General features: G+C 44.1%; 3 long non-coding RNA genes across 3 annotated transcripts; all 3 read right to left on the bottom strand.

The window, feature by feature from the left end:
- Window positions 1-3,876: 3,876 nt before the first annotated feature.
- On the bottom strand, window positions 3,877-4,509 carry LOC103636086 (uncharacterized). The gene is made up of 3 exons (XR_002264028.1): window positions 4,397-4,509; window positions 4,213-4,289; window positions 3,877-4,032 (listed from the first exon to the last, which is right to left on the bottom strand). It is a non-coding gene; the product is annotated as an uncharacterized lncRNA (long non-coding RNA).
- A 291-nt stretch (window positions 4,510-4,800) lies between these two features.
- Window positions 4,801-6,156, bottom strand: LOC109941970 (uncharacterized). The gene is made up of 4 exons (XR_002264433.1): window positions 6,066-6,156; window positions 5,482-5,595; window positions 5,124-5,306; window positions 4,801-4,841 (listed from the first exon to the last, which is right to left on the bottom strand). It is a non-coding gene; the product is annotated as an uncharacterized lncRNA (long non-coding RNA).
- Window positions 6,157-6,276: 120 nt separating this feature from the next.
- Window positions 6,277-7,120, bottom strand: LOC103636085 (uncharacterized). Its single transcript, XR_557790.2, has 3 exons — window positions 6,757-7,120; window positions 6,506-6,618; window positions 6,277-6,364 (listed from the first exon to the last, which is right to left on the bottom strand). It is a non-coding gene; the product is annotated as an uncharacterized lncRNA (long non-coding RNA).
- Between the last annotated feature and the right edge of the window lie 317 nt (window positions 7,121-7,437).

Here is a 7,437-nt window from a genome sequence, read left to right as displayed (position 1 = left end):
TTGCTGCTGCGCTGCGGGGGAAGGAGTACCATGTCGTAGCTGTCGTCGAGGGACATGAACTCGAGGCTCCCGAAATGGAGCAGCGTCCCGGGCTGAAGAGGTTGTTGGAGACTACCCATCTGGAACTCAACGGGAAGTTGTTCGTCAACACGCAGCAGGCCCCTACCTGGCGCGCCAACTATCGGTGTTTCGACCTCGGGGGGTCCATGGACCGACGAGTAAAAATGTCGTTGTGTGCCCCAGCCCAGATGGGTTGGCGCGAGATGGAACACAAGGGGGGAAAACTGCGGCTCGTGTTATCCTGCGCCCAGGGGAGGATGCGCTTGCAGTAGGGGTTACAAGCGTTCGCGAGGGAGAGAGAGAGCGAGCCCGTTCGTCAGCCCGTCCTCCTGCGCGACCACCCTCTCGTATGAGGGCCCTGGCCCTTCCTTTTATAGATGCAAGGAGAGGGTCCAGGTGTACAATGGGGGGTGTAGCAATATGCTAACGTGTCCGGCAGAGAGGAGCCAGAGCCCTATGTACATGCCAACGTGGCTGTCGGAGAGGCGCTAGAGCCCTGTGTACGCGGTGTCGTGGCCGTCGGAGGAGTGTTTGAGCCCTGTAGAAGCACAGCTGTCGGGGCTGCTGGGACCTTGCTGACGTCTCCTTGCTTCCGTAGGGGGCTAAGAACCGCCGTCGTCATGGACGCACGCGGGGAGCCATCATTACTTGTTACCGGGGCGAGCCTGGATGGGACGCCGGTCTTGTTCCCTCGTAGCCTGAGCTAGCTAGGGGTAGGGTAATGATGTACCCCCTGCGGCGTGGTCGGTCCGAGCCCAAGGTCGGGCGAGGCGGAGACTCCTCCTAAGGTCGAGGCTGGGGTCGGGCGAGGACGCGATTCCTCCCGAGGTCGAGGTTGAGGCTGGGCCCTGGGGTCGGGCGAGGCGGAGACCACCTTCCGAGGTCGAGGTTGAGGCTGAGCCCTGGGGTCGGGCGAGGCGGAGACCACCTTCCGAGGCCGATGCGGGGGCCGAGCCCTGGGGTCGGGCGAGGCAGAGACTTCCTCCTGAGGTCAAGGTTGAGGCCGAGCCCTAGGGTCGGGCGAGGCGGAGACCACCTTCCGAGGCCGAGGCGGGGGCCGAGCCCTGGGGTCGGACGAGGTGAAGACTTCCTCCTGAGGTCGAGGCCCAAGGTCGGGCGAGGCAGAGCTTCTTGTTGCGCCTGAGGCTGGACTCAGCTGCTGTCAGCCTCACCCTGGCGGGTGGCACAACAGTCGGAGAGGGGCGAGCGACGCTGTTTTCCTGTCGGGTCAGTCGGTGGGAGGGCGAAGTGAATGCGGTCACTTCGACCTTGCCGACTGAAGCACGCGTGTCAGGATAAGGCGCCAGACGATCCTTGCATTGAATGCGCCTGCGATACGGTCGGTTGGTGAGGTGATTTGGCCAAGGTCGCTTCACAACGAAGCCTGCCCGAGCTGGGCTTCGGGCGAGTCGAGGGTGCGCCCATTGCTGAGGAGGCCCTCAGGCGAGGCGTGAATTCGCCTGGGACTACTGTTCTCGCCCGAGGCTGGGCTCGGGCGAGGCGAGATTGCGTCCCTTGAGTAGACGAAGCCTTGACCTGAATTGCACCCATCACTCTCTGCAGTTTGTGCTGATGGTGATTACCAGCCGATTTTAGGAGTGTTGGGGGTACCCCTAAATATGGTACCCGACAAAATGAAACTACGGTTGTTTCACAAATAATCATCCATACAATTCAAATACAAATATCTATATTGGACAAATAACATTTTTTGGCATACAGTTAACTCGTCGAAGCAGTAAATAAATTATTACAACCTTGAAAAAACTCATAGAAAAAGCGGTAAGAAATTATTACAACCTAGAGCTCATAGAAATTAATAGTAGGGTGCCCGTGCGTTGCTACAGCAGCTTAAAAATTGATACAAAACAGTGATGCAATATAATTACAATCTTTGATTGATGATTTTGTAGCTAACAAACACCACCACCATTAGAAATGACATGGCGATGACCAGACCAAAATCCACCTTTAGCTAAGAAATTTACTTGTGAGAAACACCTAGTTGCAAATTCCAATTCAGCATAACTAAAGCAGTGAGGAGGCTTTCAGAAATTCAGCTTAGAAAACTTTTCTAATAAAACATATGCTTGCATTACGAGTTTTTTGTGAAAGTTTTCCAAGTGATCTTGAGGACGTTGATCCCTATAGAACAACAATGTTGCACTAAAGCTTATCTCCCACAACGCTTCTCATGCTTCAAATCCTTGAGCAGCAGCAACATACAATTTAATAAGAAAAAATAAAAATTAGATAATGCATGATGTATTAAAGAAACTACTGATTTAGTAGTTGACCATTACTTGTCTAACACAATCCAACTTGCATGTGATTTCTTGCACTCAACACCTACAACATCAAAAGAGTCGAAAACAAGATTATACCTCACATTAATCTATAGAAACAACAAATTAAGCACACAAGCATACAACAACAATAATAAGATGTAAACGAGCATTAGTCCCAGCTCCAAAGTCTATATCATACACATCAATTTTCTTAACTCTAATAAATCACATTTCTGATCCAACATAGACTTATGTCCACATGTACAGTCTCCAACGAACATCATAAAGCCCTAGAACTTTCTACCTGAAATAAAGAAGTGTGCATATACTTTTAGTTTTCAGGCAACTACTGCAGAACCAGAGAAACATTAACAACTATAGGCAATAAAAACCATGGATTTAGGTGATCATTGTAACTAAAGTGAAAACGATTATTAATACCAGCAAACGTGCACATGAGCCAAAAACCAGAAATAATACCAAAGCTATGTGACAGGATGATGACAAGTATGATGCTATCGCCTCACCCAGATGATGGGCGTCTTGTGGCTTCCCTAACCGCGACCACCACCTTCTCTGCCACCACAGTTGTGGCGGCGGGCCCTTGTCAGCCACAGACTTCCCCTTCCTCTATAGCTGCTGGTGGTGGGAAGAGCCCACAACCATCTTCTTCAAGACAACCATCAATGCCTACAAATCCAAAAGCTCTAAGTCATAAGCCCAAATGCTAAAGCAAATAACTCAACAACCGAAGACCCAAGATCCATGAAGTAGCAAGAAAAAGCTACTACAACAAATTGGAATTGATGATCGCCTAGTACAAACAACAGTACAACACAACAACCACGCCAGGGGTTTTAATGTCAACAGGGAGGGAAGTGCTTTAATGTTACTTGTAGGACCAGCAAAAGATCCTAAATTCAGAAACAAAAAAGAGGCTGGTAAGCAGCACTTGGACAAGGCACAAGGGTGGTGACAAAGCAGCACCCCTGTAGGTGAGGCACAACACGTTGGTGACCTCCCATACACATGGTGTTTACAAACTCGTGTGTGGACTCCTTACCTACGCTCCTAGTAGTATGAGAATGATGATAAAGTATCCAACGGTACAAAACAACAAGAAGATAGATATTTCCCCTTCAGAAAAAATGAGCGAGGAGTGGCAGTGATCATCATTGTTCTAAGAGTTTAGAGTTGGGGGACAGGGAGAATGGTCACACTGAGCGGAGGAGGAAGAACTGACGTCTCCTCTCTGGTCTTGCTCAAACTCCTTAACAGTGGTGAATGAGGATTCCATTAGCTTCTTAGGCCCAATCGAGTATCACAACAACAGAATCAGAAGTGGCAAGAGAACAAAGCGGTTAGGTAATGAGAAGTATTCTCTAGAGGCGAAGTATAAAAATCCAGTCGAATAACGAGGCTTACCAATTGTGGGTCGTTCGTCGGTGACTCCCCCTCGACTGATAAATGGAGACAAAAAGGAGCAAGCTTTATGATCTCTGATGCTCGAGTACTAGTTATTGCCTGAAAAACACATGCATAGTCATAGAAGATGAAAGACGTTTCAATTAATCCAGAAAAGCATAAGCGTTCATACTTGAGACACAAAATTTTCGCTCATAGCTTCTTAACAATAGAAATCACTTGCAACAGTGAATGATAGTCGGTCGTTCCAGACTTGCAACTACAACGAGGTAGCATTAAATTAACCAAATGAACTATATCTGATAAAGTGATAATTAAATAATATATGGGATAATATATGTTGTACATGCACATTGTAATCAGAACCGACATAAAACAATAGTAGTCAGAAATAAAGATTTAACAATCCAAAATAAAATTTAAAATCCATTTAGGTTACCTTGCATTTTGGTTTTGATTGCATCCACCTGCTAATATAAAGATAAGTTGTCTCTCGATTTTCCTTGTTAGTTGGAACTGGGTAGTGAAAGCCAAAAGGAAAAATGGAGAAGTATATCCCATCACTTGATTTGAAAACAGAGAGAGGGATAGTTAATAATAGGAAGGAAGGAATCAATACTAACAATTTCTACTGTGTCTAGGATACTGACACCTTGATCCAAAGAATAAGCGAGAATGCCATGTGCTTGCTTCTTTGTGTTTTGCTCGCCAAAGGTCAACTGCAAAGATTGAGACAACAGCTAACCCAAACCATTTCATCATTCAAGCAAAACATACAACAACCCATTTTAAAAAATAGAATACAGAATTTAGTCAAATCGTAGCTATTTCAAACCATGACATTAAGTACATATTGATACAACAACTGGCCCAAACTAATTTCAGCGATTGAAGCATGAAATCTACTACAGATGGATACAACAATCCATTTACAAACAACAAAATATGACAGATTTTAGGATGAACAAGTTAAAAACACACCTTTCATTCTAATACAGAGATGCATGAATTTGGTGTGCCTAGATCGATACCGATAACATCTGCCACGACCGGCTTTGTGCTGCATGCCTAGATATTTGTGTCAAAAAATATTGGAAGTCTTATCAGTAAAGATGATTAGCATAGGCAACAAACCATACAATTCCAGACATATTTTCAAGTTTTTTAATAAATAAACATTTACGAAATAAGATACTGATTATCGCCATGATTATATTAAAAATTAAGGACATGAGCAGGGCAAGGGCATCGCGAGCGAAGGCGTGGTCTGCGCTGGTGGGGGCATGGTGAAGCCTGTGGATGCCCTCGTTAGAGACATATAGAGTAGTAGAGATTAACTCAGTTACTTACAGTCAGGCCTGTCCTCACATATTTAGCTGCACAAGTGCTTTGACCCTCTGGCAGTTTTGGAAGCTTGCGGTTGTCTTCATCAACAATAGCAGAACGCCCAACAAAGTATGGCTCTATTTCAGTCCGCACTTATCTAGAATTCTTGCAAGCTTCCTAGTGAGTTTGTTCATCATAACCCATTTACTACACAAAGACACAAATTAGAAAATAAAATGCAACAAGATATCTGTAAGTTACACGGACTTTGAGCAGAGAAACTATAAATGCAGGGTCAATCGTAACATGGCAGTTGGTAGAAATAAATGGCTAATAAAATTGATTAATGATATAGATATATGAGTGTGGCAGATATTCGAACCTTGTCGCCTTCAGTATTGTGTGGCATGTCATAGAATCACGTATATGCCAATCCATACGCATTCCATTTTTACCATTAGTACTAACCCATGTATTTACTTCAACAGTATCACCCCTACAGCAGAATAGAGGAGCGACTTAGAACGCATAACAATAGAACCCAGATGATGAGGGATCAACATTCAGTTCAAAGAAGGTAAATGTTCTAGTATATGTTAGTTACCATAGGAAATGTATCAAGACTTCAAGAGGTTCAATGAGTGTATCTGTGTCAATAATAGATGTCTACAAACTGCTCAGTGACATACAACTATATAGGCTCCTTATGCTAAAAAACTATATAGGCTCCTCCAACAAGTTATTGTCAAATAGTTCAAAAAACACTGGGGAACTTTCCTTTCGCATTTATTGCCGAACAACTAAAACCCTCATTCAACTAATCACACAATACCTAGCTCTGAGGAAATAAGTCATAATCATTAGTCATTCTATGTCTCCACAAATAGCCACATGGGTGCAACTTATTTCAAGCTCAAATCACAATAAGAAAACTGAAACAAGATCATGCGATGCTGCAAACCATACCAGCATGGATAACGCTCGACGATAGCCTGCATCTGGCTAACCACCTAGAACAAGTTCCATTTACTCATCTCTAGTGTGGAGCCGAATCCATCACCTAGTAGCCCAACGGTCTTCACATGATTAAGTGCTGTTTCCTGGATCAAATCCAAACTTTTTCATAGTCCAATCCTCAGCCACAACAATCTCACACCTCAAATGTAACAAATCCTTACCTGCAAATGGTATTCTAAACCAACAAAAGAGCCCCCCAAACATTAGGATTTCTATGGATACACGGGCATATACCTGCAAATGGTATTCTAAACCAACAAATGTGAACGAGCACTAAACATAAGTGGTTTGCTCAATTGTGTGTTCAAATAAATACACACAGATTGAGCACTGAGTTTTGGAAAGAAAATTAGAGGAAGCAGGGATATATTGTCATAAAGAATACTTACAACATTTGGAGCATCCCCCTTGCAGGTCAGTATTCAAACATCTGATGACTAAATCAAGCAACGGTTAAGCTAGCCTCGCTAACTTGCAGAGACTAAGGACCAAATTGTGCTTACTGACAGAAACAACAAAAATCCGATTATGAAAACAACAACAGAACAAACTAAAGCAAATAATCAAATCTGACAGTGAACAAACTAAATGGGAACAAGAATATAAAGAAACAATTATGGTGATGGCAAATATTCACTACCTTGTAAATGTAGCCCTTTATTCTTTGTAGCACTGATTCGTCCATTACCTCGTGCCCACTTTGGTTCGTCATAGTGAAGACTGCCAGCAGAAATCAAATAGCTTAGAAATTGTCGCACCATTTTGATGAAAAGGAAAGGAAAGAAACCAACAGCTCTCATATTGTCCATGAACCATCCTATGTCTGAGGATGTGTATGCCTTCTTGACTATGAGCTTGAGGTCAATGAGGACCTGCACTATCTCCAATAGTATCACATACTTGTTGGCGTTGTCCACTTATATCGTTCATGGGACGTTATCAAATTGTAAGCACACCTTGGAATATATAGGCGCCAATCTTCTTCAGCTAGTTCAAGTTAGCACCTATATGTATGTATGCTTATATGTCAATATGATAAAATACTAAGTCTACATAAATAATATATGATGTCTATATAGGCACCAATCTTCTTCAGCCACACCCCAACCACCCGCACCCTTCACCCTTCTAGAATTCGCTACCCATAGGGATTCGCCAAAGTCGTCGATAGCACGGCGACGCCTATTGGCACGTCGGAGGCGCACGACGCGGCAAGAAGCACACGATCTCGAGCATTGGAGTTTCTACAACATCATTCTCCATGGTATTATTTTGTTAAATTAAGAACTTCCAGGGATGCCAGTGCTTGACAAAGAGAGAA

This window comes from Zea mays, chromosome 8 (assembly GCF_902167145.1).
Source record: "Zea mays cultivar B73 chromosome 8, Zm-B73-REFERENCE-NAM-5.0, whole genome shotgun sequence".
Classification (NCBI taxonomy): domain Eukaryota; kingdom Viridiplantae; phylum Streptophyta; class Magnoliopsida; order Poales; family Poaceae; genus Zea; species Zea mays.
Note: the sequence above shows the minus strand (reverse complement) of the source record. Positions and strands in the feature narration are given on the sequence as shown.